This window comes from Antechinus flavipes, chromosome 5, assembly GCF_016432865.1.
Source record: "Antechinus flavipes isolate AdamAnt ecotype Samford, QLD, Australia chromosome 5, AdamAnt_v2, whole genome shotgun sequence".
NCBI lineage: Eukaryota > Metazoa > Chordata > Mammalia > Dasyuromorphia > Dasyuridae > Antechinus > Antechinus flavipes.
In genome coordinates, this window is record NC_067402.1 from 300,426,211 (window position 1) to 300,440,234 (window position 14,024).

Genomic DNA, 14,024 nt, shown 5'->3' on the forward strand with positions numbered 1-14,024 from the left:
TCGTTTGCCTCTCTTTTTAATTTTTAATTCTAAATCCTCACCCTGACTCCTGTTTCTTATCACTCCACCCCATTCCGTACCATTCAGATGGCAAGAAAGCCCTAAGAAACTCATTATATATAAGAAATCCCAATAAAACATTTCCCACGTTATTGGGAGAGAGGGGGGAGGGGGCTAAGTAAGTACAAGAGATACAAGGTTTCTTCCTTTTCTTCTCGAGTTGGTTCCATTGCATGCGCCTCATGCAAAAACCGTTCGCTGTCATGAAATCAAAATGATCTGTTCTGGGTCAATTTTCCCCTCCCAAATTCCTCTCTTCTTTGATCAGTCTTCCCTTAGTCTCTTGGTTCCGACAGGTCCCTTTCTCAAAATCCCCTTCCTTGGCTTTGGCTATGACCCTGAATCCCTAATTCAGGTAACCCTTTTTGGATCTGATCTCGGTATAAAGACAGAGTGAAATGTGGTCTGGGTCTAGTTTCTGCCACCCTGCTTTCCAGTGTTCCAGGAAGTTGTTGTTGTTGTTGTTGTCGTTGTCGTTGTCGTTTGTTGTTTGTTGTTGTTTATTGGGGGGGGGGGGGGGTGAAGGAGAGGGGTTAGTCCAATACCGATTGCCTGGCATTGGAGCTTGGAGCTTAGTCTTTATCAAACACTTTCTCCTTCATATTCCTTACCTAAACTGTTCCACAGACCAAGCACTACTTTGGGGGTTTCAATTTCTTAAATACATTGGAAATCTAGTTAGTAAATGCTAAGACTACTCCCTTCTCCATAACTGCTCTTTTTTTTTTTTTTTTTTTTTTTTTTTTTTTTTTTTTTTTTTTTTGGATACTGTTTGAATTCATTATGCTTCCACCAAAAATGAATGAATCATATGGTGGTTTCTTAACTGGAACTGGAAGTGGCCATAAGGGAAAGAATCTTGGAAGTCAAAAGTTTTTATTTCTTTGTTAGTTTTAAAGCAGCTCATAGTTTTCTTTCCTAGAATATTTGAATTTTGTTTCAGTTTTGTCTGGGGAAACTCATCAATGTCTTCTTCCAATTTTTCTTGGCTAAATAGGGATTCTGTAAGTATTCCATTTGTGTGTGTGTGTGTGTGTGTGTGTGTGTGTGTGTGTGTGTGTTTGTGGGGCAATTTATATTTTTGTTAATATGCATTCTTTTTGTGGAGATCTTCCTTCTTCTTCAATATCAAATCAAACCCACAGCAATGGCTTTGCTTTCATCTTTGTGGATTGTTCATTCATCTTTTTCATTTTGGATCTTGCTGGTTTGAATTGGGGGAAAAAAAAAAAAAAAAAAAAAAAAGACAATTAGCCAATTATTTATCTCTTAATTTCTCTCCCTGACCCCATAGCCAAATCCCCAGCTCCTAATCCTTATTTTCTCTGAGTTCAGCATTGAGCATTTTCCAAGGTGGCTTTTAGTAAACTATTCACGCAATTCGTTACTTTCTTCTCTCTCCCCCTCTTCCTCAGCAGCAACTGTATCAAGCACCACAACTACAGTAAAGAAAACCCATAGAAGCAATCAGAACAAAGCTTTGCCTGCATCCCTCAGATCGTGGTCTATACCTACAACCAGAGGGACTTGCTTTCTGAATCCCTGTGGTTTTTTAGGGGGAACACCTTGGCCTGATTGGGGGGGGGGGGGGGGGAGGGAGGGAAACAAGCCAACCCCTTCCCTGCCCCCCCCCCCCAGAAATTCATTGATTTCCAGTCCTGGAGCAAGCAGCCAACTTAATCTCTAGTTCCTGAACTATACCTAATAGCAAAGTTCTAAATCAGAGGTAATTAGCCCTTTGGCACAAAGCCTGACCGGCAAGTAGCAAACATTGAATATATACTTATGTGCTTAATATAACATGGTAGTAGTATGTAATATATCTACTAGACATATAATACTACACTATGACATAGTAATATAACACTATACTGAATGTATGCCCCCCCCCAGTTCATCTATCTAATACCAGAATCCACAAACTAAAAGAAAAAATGAATTTTTTATTTCAATTTATCATTTTGAGTACCACTACTAGGACCCCTCCCTCCACAATCTCTTGCTGGAAAATACATCCCCCTCCCACTCCTCCCCACTTCCCCTCCTCAGAGCCCTTAAACTCAGGGATACCCAAGCTGGGAGGGGGGGGGGGGGGGGAGGAAAAATAAGATTCCTTCTTGCCAAGAGGAGGAGACAAGTTACAACTCTTCAGGCTTTGCAGAATTAAATGGGAGGCCCAGGTAGTAGAGAGAAGAAAGAAGAACAATTGGGGGGAAAGGGGTGGGAATGGGGGGCGCTTTTATCCTCGGTAAGAAGTTGCTGTCCCTATGAACTTATTTCAGAATGCTATTATTTAAACATTTTAAAATGGGGGGTGGGGTGGAATATATGAAAGTAGACACTGATTGCAAAGGTGGCATTGTCACCAAATCAATGTGGGTACAAAGATAAGCTTTTAAGCCAACTCTTGTGTGAAGTTTTTGTTATGTTTTGTTTTTTAAGAAAGAAAAATGGAACAGCAAAAATGAATTAATCATATGGCTTCTCAATGGCAGCTGAAGGTGAGGATAAGGCAAAGAGTATGAAACTCAAAAGGTCTCTTGTCTTTCTTCTTCTTCTTCTTTTTTTTTTTTTTTTTTTTTAAGAAACAAATGTAAACACATTGTTCTAAATGTAACTGAGGAAAATTTTTAAAGAAATATATTTCTTTACATATAAAAATGCATGCATACACACATGAATGAACGAACCCATAGCAGTTACTGTCTTTAAAGGCAAACACTATTATAGCAAAGTAGGCTTGGGGCATCCATGGCACCAGGTCCTGCTGGGGAAAAAGAAAAAAATTTTAAAAATGAGGAAAATTCCCCTATGCCCACGAAAGACCAAGAGAAAACTTTTAGTAACATAGTATCATTGTGTTCCTTATTTTCAAAAGTTCAGAGCCCCCACATTGTGAATAACTGCTTAAGAAGCATGTTCATAACACTGGGAAATGAATATAAACTGCTTGCATTTTTTGTTTTTCTTCCCGGGTTATTTATACCTTCTGAATTCAATTCTCCCTGTGCAACAAGAAAACCGTTCGGTTCTGCACACATATGTTGTATCTAGGATATACTGCAACCCATTCAACATGTAAAGGACTGCTTGTATCTGGGGGAAGAGGTGGAGGGAGGGAGGGAGGGAGGGAGGGAGGGAGGGAGGGAGGGGAAAAATCGGAACAGAAGTGAATGCAAGGGATGATGCTGTAAAAAATTACCCTGGCATGCGTTCTATCAATAAAAAGTTATTTAAAAAAAAAAAGAAGAAGAAGAAGAAGAAGAAGAAGCATGTTCATAGAAGCCAGTGCAAGGGATAATGTTGTAAAAAACTACCCTGGCATATGTTCTGTCAATAAAAAGTTACATATATTGAAAAAAAAAGAAAAAGAAAAAGAAAAAGAAAGAAAGAAAGAAAGAAATGACCAGAAGGATGAATAGAGAGTAACGTAATAAGGTTCCAGGAGGGAGGGAGGGAGACAGAGACAGAGAGACAGAGGGAGTGTGTTTGGGGGAGTGGAAGAAAGGGAGTTTTGAACCCGGTTCCAGGTCCCAGAGATTTTTCCAAAAGCTACGCTGAAAGGGACCCAGCTTGGCCCACTCAGACAAACCTGTTTCCTTTCTATTTGGGTCCCAGGAAGCTATCTAGGAGGCCTAGTGGTTTCTAGGGGTGTTGAAAAAGCCAGGGGACCCCACAAGTTTGGCCCCAAGGCTAAAGATTTTCCCAGACTGCCCTTTCCACAGGCCAAAAGCAGCCACGCAGTCAGATCCCTATTGCTCAAAGTCTTTCTGTTGCAAGTCCCAGGACCAAATGGGAGAGAGAGACAGGAGCACTTCCTTTCAGGAGGACAAAGGGAGGTGTTCACCTTTTTCAGCCAGGTCCTAGAGCTTTTTCCAAAGTTCTCTTCAGGGCAAAAAGCTGATTACAGCCACATAGACCCACACCCTTGGCCCATTTAATTCTTTTAATCTTATTTATTTTTTGTTTGTTTTTGTTTGTTTGTTTGTTTGTTTTTTAGAGTAACAAGGCCCTAGGAGGGAGAGAGACAGAGAGACAGACATGGAGAGGCAGAGAGAAAGGGGGACTGTGGTTGGGGGGAGCAGATTAAAGGGAGTTTTGAACCGGCTCCAGGTCCCAGAGAGTTTTGCAAAAGCCACACTGAAAAGGACCCAGCTTGGCCCACTCAGACAAACCTGGCTTTCTTTCCATTCGAGTGCCAGGAATCTAAATAAGAGGCCTAGTGGTTTCTAGGGGTGTTGAGAAAGACAGGAGACCCCACAAGCCTAGCCCCCAAGGCTAAAGATTTTCCCAGACTGCCCCTTTCATAAGCCAAAAACATGCCGCACAGACAGATAGGCCTATTGCTCAAAGTTTTTCTGTTGCAAGTCCCAGGACCAAATGGGAGAGAGAGACAGGAGCACTTCCTTTCAGAAGGGGAAAGGGAGGTGTCCACCTTTTTCCCAAAGCTCTCCTCAGGGCACAAATCTGATGACAGCCACATAGAGCCACACCCTTGGCCCATTCAATTTTTTAACATTTTATTTATTTATTGGGGGTTTGTTTGTTCTTTAAGTTTTTTTTGTTTCTTTGTTTGTTTGTTTGTTTTTTGTTTTTTAAGGGTAACAAGGGCGGGCAGGGGACAGAGAGAAAGAGAGAGAGAGAAAGGGGGAGTGTGTTTGAGGGGAGCGGATTAAAGGGAGTTTTGAACCCGGCTCCAGGTCCCAGAGAGTTTTGCAAAAGCCCCGCTGAAAAGGACCCAGCTTGGCCCACCCAGACACACCTGGCTTTCTTTCCATCCGGGTCCCTGGAAGCTCAGGAAGAGGCCTGGTGCTTTCTAGGGGTGTTGAGAAAGACAGGGGATCCCACTAGAGCTTTTCCAAAGTTCTCCTCAGGGCCACAAACCTGATGACCGCCACATAGAGCCAGACCCTTGGCCTGTGTAGTTTTTTAAAATTTTACTGATTTATTGACGGATTGATTTTTTTTTTTTTTTTTTAAGGGTAACAAGGGCCCGGGGGAGAGAGAGACACAGAGAAAGAGACAGAGAGAAAGGGGGAGTGTGTTTGGGGGGAGCGGATTAAAGGGAGTTTTGAACCCGGCTCCAGGTCCCAGAGAGTTTTGCAAAAGCCCCGCTGAAAAGGACCCAGCTTGGCCCACCAGACACACCTGGCTTTCTTTCCATCCGGGTCCCTGGAAGCTCAGGAAGAGGCCTGGTGCTTTCTAGGGGTGTTGAGAAAGACAGGGGATCCCACTAGAGCTTTTCCAAAGTTCTCCTCAGGGCCACAAACCTGATGACCGCCACATAGAGCCAGACCCTTGGCCTGTGTAGTTTTTTAAAATTTTACTGATTTATTGACGGATTGATTTTTTTTTTTTTTTTTTTTTTTTTTTTAAGGGTAACAAGGGCCCGGGGGAGAGAGAGACACAGAGAAAGAGACAGAGAGAAAGGGGGAGTGTGTTTGGGGGGAGCGGATTAAAGGGAGTTTTGAACCCGGCTCCAGGTCCCAGAGAGTTTTGCAAAAGCCCCGCTGAAAAGGACCCAGCTTGGCCCACCCAGACACACCTGGCTTTCTTTCCATCCGGGTCCCTGGAAGCTCAGGAAGAGGCCTGGTGCTTTCTAGGGGTGTTGAGAAAGACAGGGGACCCCACTAGAGCTTTTCCAAAGTTCTCCTCAGGGCCACAAACCTGATGACCGCCACATAGAGCCAGACCCTTGGCCTGTGTAGTTTTTTAAAATTTTACTGATTTATTGACGGATTGATTTTTTTTTTTTTTTTTTTTTTTTTTTTTAAGGGTAACAAGGGCCGGGGGAGAGAGAGACACAGAGAAAGAGACAGAGAGAAAGGGGGAGTGTGTTTGGGGGGAGCGGATTAAAGGGAGTTTTGAACCCGGCTCCAGGTCCCAGAGAGTTTTGCAAAAGCCCCGCTGAAAAGGACCCAGCTTGGCCCACCCAGACACACCTGGCTTTCTTTCCATCCGGGTCCCTGGAAGCTCAGGAAGAGGCCTGGTGCTTTCTAGGGGTGTTGAGAAAGACAGGGGACCCCACTAGAGCTTTTCCAAAGTTCTCCTCAGGGCCACAAACCTGATGACCGCCACATAGAGCCAGACCCTTGGCCTGTGTAGTTTTTTAAAATTTTACTGATTTATTGACGGATTGATTTTTTTTTTTTTTTTTTTTTTTTTTTTTTTAAGGGTAACAAGGGCCCGGGGGAGAGAGAGACACAGAGAAAGAGACAGAGAGAAAGGGGGAGTGTGTTTGGGGGGAGCGGATTAAAGGGAGTTTTGAACCCGGCTCCAGGTCCCAGAGAGTTTTGCAAAAGCCCCGCTGAAAAGGACCCAGCTTGGCCCACCCAGACACACCTGGCTTTCTTTCCATCCGGGTCCCTGGAAGCTCAGGAAGAGGCCTGGTGCTTTCTAGGGGTGTTGAGAAAGACAGGGGACCCCACTAGAGCTTTTCCAAAGTTCTCCTCAGGGCCACAAACCTGATGACCGCCACATAGAGCCAGACCCTTGGCCTGTGTAGTTTTTTAAAATTTTACTGATTTATTGACGGATTGATTTTTTTTTTTTTTTTTTAAGGGTAACAAGGGCCCGGGGGAGAGAGAGACACAGAGAAAGAGACAGAGAGAAAGGGGGAGTGTGTTTGGGGGGAGCGGATTAAAGGGAGTTTTGAACCGGCTCCAGGTCCCAGAGAGTTTTGCAAAAGCCCCGCTGAAAAGGACCCAGCTTGGCCCACCCAGACACACCTGGCTTTCTTTCCATCCGGGTCCCTGGAAGCTCAGGAAGAGGCCTGGTGCTTTCTAGGGGTGTTGAGAAAGACAGGGGACCCCACTAGAGCTTTTCCAAAGTTCTCCTCAGGGCCACAAACCTGATGACCGCCACATAGAGCCAGACCCTTGGCCTGTGTAGTTTTTTAAAATTTTACTGATTTATTGACGGATTGATTTTTTTTTTTTTTTTTTTTTTTTTTTAAGGGTAACAAGGGCCCGGGGGAGAGAGAGAGACAGAGAGAGAGAGACACAGAGAAAGAGAGAGAGAGAGAGAGAAAGGGGGAGTGTGTTTGGGGGGAGCGGATTAAAGGGAGTTTTGAACCCGGCTCCAGGTCCCAGAGAGTTTTGCAAAAGCCCCGCTGAAAAGGACCCAGCTTGGCCCACCCAGACACACCTGGCTTTCTTTCCATCCGGGTCCCTGGAAGCTCAGGAAGAGGCCTGGTGCTTTCTAGGGGTGTTTGAGAAAGACAGGGGATCCCAGAAGCCTGGTCCCAAGGCTAAAGACTTTCCCAGATTGCCCTTTCCACAGGCCCAAAGCATGGGCGCAGAAAGATGCCTATTGCTCAAAGTTTTTCTGTTGCAAGTCCCAGGACCAAATGGGGGGGGGGGGGGGGGGTAAGGGGGGGAAGGAAGAGGGAGAGGAAGAGAGAGAGTAAGGGGGGGGTGGGGGGTGGGGGGAGAGGAGCACTTCCTTTCAGAAGGAGAAAGAGAGGTGTCCACCTTTTCCAGCCAGATCTAAGAGCCTTTTCCAAGGTGGCTTTGAGTTTTTTTTTTTTTTTTTAGGGGGAATCCCTTGGCCAGCTGGAGGGAGCAAAGGGAAGAATAGGGAAATAAACCAACCCTTTTTTCTCCCTTAAGACATTCATTGTTCTCCAGTCCTGGAGTAATCAGTCAACTTAATCTCTAGCCCCTAGGCTACACCTAATAGCAAAGTTCTAAATCAGGGGTAATTCTCCCTTTGTTACAATGCCTGAATGACAGGTAGCAAGCATTGAATATATACTTATGTGCTTAATATAACACTGTAGTACTATGTAATATATCTACTAGACATATAATACTACACTGTGACATAGTAATATAACACTATACTGAATGTCCCCACCCCCCCCTCCAGTTTACATATCTAATACCAGAATCCACAAGCTAAAAAAAAAAAAAAAAAAAAAAAAAAAAAAAAAAAAAATTAAAATTTTTGTTCAATTGATTATTTTGAGTACCACTACTAGGACCCCTGCCTACACAATCTCTTGCTGGAAAATACTCTCTCCCCATTCTTCCGTTCCCCTCCTCAGAGCCCTTAAACTGAAGGATCCCCAGGCTGGAAGGAGGAAAAAAAAAAAAAAAAAAAAAGTAAAACAAAGGTTCTTTCTTGCCACGAGGAGGAGACAAAGTACAACTCTTCAGGTTTTGCAGAATTAAATGGGAGGCCCAGGGGTGATAGAAAGAAGAAAGGAGAACGATTGGGGAGGGGGGGGGGGAGGGGAGGAAGGGGGCGGCTTTTATTCTCGAAAACAAGTTGCTGTCCGTAAACTAATCTATTTATTTAGTGCTGTCCCAATCAGACTTCCAAGAAAGTATTTTAATGACCTAGAAAAAATAGCAACACAATTCATATGGAAGAACAAAAGGTGGAGAATTTCAAGGGAATTAATGAAAAAAAAAAAAAAAATTCAAATGAAGGCGGCCTAGCTGTGTGCCTGATCGAAAACTATATTATAAAGCAACCGTCACCAAAACCATTTGGTATTGACTAAGAAATGGATGAGTTGATCAGTGGAATAGGTTAGGTTCACAATGCAAAATAGTCAATAACTGTAGCAATCTAGTGTTTGACAAACCCCAAGATCCCAAGTTTTGAGAAAAGAATTCATTATTTGAGCAAAACTACTGGGAAAACTGGAAATTAGTATGGCAGAAATCAGGTATTGACCCACACTTAACAGCATATACCAAGAAAAGATCAAAATGGGCCCATGATTTAGACGTAAGGATCGAGATCATAAACAAATTAGAGGAACATTGGATACTTTACCTCTCAGACTTGTGGAGGAGGAAGGAATTGGTGACCAAAGAAGAACTAGAGAGCATTATTGAACACAAAATGGGAAATTTGGATTACATCAAATGAAAAAGCCTTTGTCCAAACAAAACTAATGCCAACAAGATTAGAAGGGAAGCAACAAACTGGGAAAACATTTTTAAAGTGAAAGGTTCTGATAAAGGCCCCATTTCCAAAATATAGAGAGAATGGACTACTTTATAAGAAACCAAGCCATCCTCCCTTTGATAAAGGGTCAAAGGATATGAACAATTTTCAGATAATGTGAAATTGAAACTCTTTCCACTCCTATGAATGAGTGTCCCAAATCACTGTTGATCAGAGAAATGCAAATTAAGACCACTCTGAGATACCACTACATCCCTGTCAGATGGGCTAAGATGACAGGAAAAAAAATAATGATGACTGTTGGAGGGGGGATGCGGGGGAAACTGGGACACTGATGCATTGTTGCTGCAGTTGTGACCGGATCCAACCTGTTCTGGAGAGCAAGCTGGAATTCTGCCCCCAAAGTCATTAAACTGTGCATACCCTTTGATCCAGCAGTGCTACTACTGGGCTTAGACCCCAAAGAGATACTGAAGAAGGGAAAGGGACCTGTATGTGCCAAAATGTTTGTGGTAGCCCTGTTTGTGAAGGGATGCCCATGCCTTGGAGAATGGTTGGGTAAAATGTGTTATAAGAATGTGAAGGAATATGATTGCTCTGTAAGAAACGATCAGCAGGATGAAGACAGAGAGGCTTGGAGAGACTCACATGAACTGATGCTGAGTGAAAGGAGCAGAAGCAGGAGATCATTACACACTTCAACAACGATACTGTCCGAGGATGGATTCTAATGGAAGTGGATGTCTTCGACAAAGAGAAGAGCTTACTCGGTTCCGGTTGGTCAATGATGGACAGAAGCAGCTACAACCCAAAGAAAGAACACTGGGAAATGAGTGTAAACTGTTTGCATTTTTGTTTTTCTTCCCGGCTTATTTCTACCTTCTGAATCCAATTCTTCCTGTGCAACAAGAGAACCGTTTGGTTCTGCACACATATATTGTATCTAGGATACACTATAACATATTTAACATGTATAAGCCATGTCAAATGCCATCTAGGGGAGTGGGTGGAGGGAAGAAAGGGAAAAGTTGGAACAGAAGTGAGTGCAAGGGATAATGTTGTCAAAAATTACCCAGGCATATGTTCTGTCAATAAAAAGTTACAATAGAAAGACAAGACAAGACAAGACAAGACAAGACAGGACCAGCAGGATGAATACAGAATATTGTAATAAGGTCCTAGGAGGGAGGGAGGGAGAAAGAGACAGAGAGAGACAGACAGAGAGAGAGAGACAGAGAGAGAGACAGAGGGGGGGCAGAGAGAGAGAGAGAGAGAGAGAGAGAGAGAGAGAGAGAGAGAGAGAGAGAGGCAGGCAGGCAGAGGGGGGGGGGCAGAGAGAGAGAGGGGGGGCAGAGAGAGAGAGGGGGCAGAGAGAGGCAGAGAGAGAGAGGGGGGGGGCAGAGACAGAGGGGGGGGCAGAGAGGCAGAGAGAGAGAGGGCAGAGAGAGAGAGAGAGAGAGAGAGAGAGAGAGAGAGAGAGAGGCAGAGACAGAGGGGGGGCAGAGAGACAGAGGAGGGGCAGAGAGAGAGAGAGCAGAGAGAGAGAGAGAGAGAGGGGGGGGGCAGAGAGACAGAGGGGGGGCAGAGACAGAGAGAGAGACAGAGAGAGAGAGGCAGAGAGAGAGAGAGGCAGAGAGAGAGAGAGGCAGAGAGAGAGAGAGAGAGAGAGAGAGAGAGGAGAGAGAGAGAGAGAGAGGAGAGAGAGAGAGAGAGAGAGGCAGAGAGAGAGAGGAGAGAGAGAGAGAGGGCAGAGAGAGAGAGAGAGAGAGAGACAGAGAGAGAGAGAGAGAGAGAGAGAGAGGCAGAGAGAGAGGAGAGGCAGAGAGACAGAGAGAGAGGCAGAGACAGAGAGAGAGAGAGAGACAGAGAGAGAGAAGAGAGACAGAGGGGGGGGGCAGAGAGACAGAGAGAGGCAGAGACAGAGACAGAGACAGAGGCAGAGAGAGAGAGGGGCAGAGGGGGAGAGAGAGGCAGGCAGAGGGCAGAGAGGCAGAGAGGCAGAGAGAGAGAGAGAGGCAGAGAGGCAGAGAGCAGAGAGAGAGAGAGCAGAGAGGCAGAGACAGAGACAGAGACAGAGGCAGAGAGAGAGGAGAGAGGCAGAGAGCAGAGAGGCAGAGAGAGAGAGGAGAGGCAGAGAGGCAGAGAGAGAGAGGGGCAGAGAGAGAGAGACATAGAGACACACAGAGGGGGAGAGAGAGGCAGAGACAGGGGCAGAGAGGCAGAGAGAGAGAGGGGCAGAGAGAGAGAGGCAGGCAGAGGGCAGAGAGGCAGAGAGAGAGAGAGAGAGGGCAGAGAGAGACAGAGAGAGAGGCAGAGACAGGGGCAGAGAGGCAGAGAGAGAGAGGGCAGAGAGAGAGAGACAGAGAGGCAGAGAGGCAGAGGCAGAGAGACAGAGAGACAGAGGGAGGGCAGAGACAGAGAGAGAGAGAGAGAGAGGGGCAGAGAGAGGCAGAGAGGCAGAGGCAGGGGCAGAGAGGCAGAGGCAGGGGCAGAGAGGCAGAGGCAGGGGCAGAGAGGCAGAGGCAGGGGCAGAGAGGCAGAGGCAGGGGCAGAGAGGCAGAGGCAGAGAGAGAGAGAGGGGCAGAGAGAGAGAGAGGGGGGGCAGAGAGAGAGAGAGGGGCAGAGACCAAGACCGAGACTGATAGGGGGAGTGTGTTTGGGACAGCGGAAGAAAGGGGGTTTTAAACCCAGCTCCAGGTCCCAGAGATTTTTCCAAAAGCCACAGTGGAAAGGGCTAAGCTTTTGAAATATTTTAGAGGGGTGGTTTCATAAATTCTTGAGGGCAGAAGGAGTTAGGAGTCAGGAAGTCTGATCTCCCCCTCATCTTGAGTCTCACATTGACAATTTATAGCCTTAGTTGCAAAGCCCCACCCTCACCCCACTTGTCCATTAAGACCGAGGACCATTTGCTCTAAGAGGATTGAGGCAGAACAATTAGGGAAACTCAGTCAGGACAGTTAGGGAAACTAGGGCAAGGAAACTGAGGTAGAACAGTTTAAAGAGACTGTGGATGTCAGTTCATGTAAGTCTCTCCAGGCCTCTCTGCGGTCATCCTGCTGATTGTTTCTTAAAGAAGAATAATATCCCATAACATTCATAGACTGTCACTTATTCCATCATTCTCCAAGTAATGGGCGGCCACTCAGTTTCCAGTGCCTCGCCACTCCCAAAAGGGTTGCCACAGATATTTTTACTAATGGGGAAAGTCCCTTTCCCACCTTTCAGATCTCTTTGGGACATAAACCCAGTAGAAACACTGCCGGATCTAAGGGGAACTCTTTGGGTATAGTTCCACTTTGCTAAAGACCATTTGAAAAAGGGAAAATGTTGCTTAAGACACACAGAACTGATTTTTCATAAGTCTATCTAGAGTAATCTAAGGGATTGTAGCAGGGGAAAAAAAAAAAAAAAAAGAGGGAAGGTAAAGGAAGCAGGGCCAGGGGACCTTTAAGTGTTGGGACCCAGGCAGAAAAAAAGGGGGGGAGGGGAAAGGAGAGAATGAGAAATCAAGGAGCCTTTTTAGCTAGCTGCCTCCCCTCGTACCCCAAGAAATAAAAACTACAGCAAGCCTTACCTCAGAAACTTCTTCCCTTGTATCTCAAAGCATCTATTTAGCTTTCCCGTGGACCACCTCCCATCGTTTAAGGCAAGTATTTCACCCAATGTACTATTTATTCCGTTGGAGCCTGTGGAAGCCAGGCTCTTTGATCGCTTCGGCTGAAAAGCTCTCCTTCTCTTCCCGTTCCCGTTTTGCCTCTGCCCCTCTCTCCATAAGGGTCCCCTCGATGAAGACTTTCACTGCCCTTGAAGCTCCTCTGAAGGAACAGACTGTAAAGCAGCCAGCATTCCTTCCATCTCTGAGAGTCCGCAAACCTTTTCTCTCTATTCCCCCTGCAAACATTGTGTCCGGAGCCGCCTCAGCCCGCCGCCTCTGCCTCTGTCGGGCTTTTAACTCCTGTGGGAAGGAGAGGAGGGGAGTAGGGAGGGTGAGTGGGTGGATGGGGCCTCTGGGAGCCAGGCAGGCAGCCTCATCATCTCAGCTGAAGCTGATGTCAGAGAGATTTTTGAACAGAAACTCCAGGTGGTTTTGGTTAGATCCGATCAGGTCTTTCCCCTCCTGCCAAACACACACACACACACACACACACACACACACACACACACACACACACACAACACACACACACACACACACACACACACACACACACACGTTCAGAGTTGTGGCAAGCCAAATCCCTGGCCCTCACGAATATGGCATGACATTGTTACCAGGCTTATCTTCCTCTCCAGAAACTCCAGAGCATAGGCAAAAGCCATCAGCGCCTTCCCAAGCTGAGCTCATTTAGCTTCATTAGGCCCTGCTGATGCACCCATACCTCCGGGATCCTGACAGGGCTTTTCTGAGTAAAGTGAGAGAAAAGCAGAAAAGGAAGCACTATCTGGAAATGAGGAGAAAGTTTTGGTTTTCCAAACTGAAAATCGGGTTACTGTTGTTACTGATGCGTGTGCGCTCTCTCTCTCTCTCTCTCTCTCAATGAATAAATAAATGAATGAATGAATGAATGAATGAGTAAAGGTGGGGTGGCAAGAAGGGCAGCATGAGGGTTTCAGAGCTGACTGCTGTGCTCTTTCTCTCTTGTGAAATCTCTATGTGATTCCTGGCCCCCGGTTATCAGAACTTCACGGGTTCCAAGGGCACAGCCCTGTTGAAGTAAAAAGAAGTTTTGTTTGTCTTCATTTGTGAAATGGAAGTTTAGAGGTGGTGGGGGAGGGGGGGGGGAATGAGGGTTGGGGATGGGGCTGCAAAGTCTCCCAAAGTTAAGGAAAAGCTTGGAGGGATTGTGGGGTGTAGGATGAAGCAAGAATTTCTTCACAAAAGGGCTTGGGCCTTGATTCAGGGAATGAATGAATGAATGAATGAATGAATGAATGAATGAATTCCTCTTTCCTGGTCCCTGTCTGCCTGTCTCTCTCCTTCTTCCCAGCACAAACGGGCTCTGTGATTCACTAGAAAATGTTCATAGAGTGAGTGCCTTAGT

The 14,024-nt window shown here is 45.8% G+C and overlaps 1 long non-coding RNA gene across 3 annotated transcripts; it reads right to left on the minus strand.

The window, feature by feature from the left end:
- LOC127539110 (uncharacterized) lies at positions 1-13,718 on the minus strand. 3 transcript variants are annotated; one of them, XR_007947844.1, is made up of 6 exons: positions 13,255-13,718; positions 12,557-12,937; positions 9,631-9,783; positions 8,848-8,892; positions 2,751-2,827; positions 1-1,264 (listed from the first exon to the last, which is right to left on the minus strand). It is a non-coding gene; the product is annotated as an uncharacterized LOC127539110 (long non-coding RNA). The 3 variants fall into 3 exon arrangements; XR_007947842.1 differs by having other exon boundaries at positions 2,751-2,824; positions 13,255-13,716; XR_007947843.1 differs by lacking the exon at positions 8,848-8,892 and having other exon boundaries at positions 2,751-2,824; positions 13,255-13,714.
- Positions 13,719-14,024: the final 306 nt, after the last annotated feature.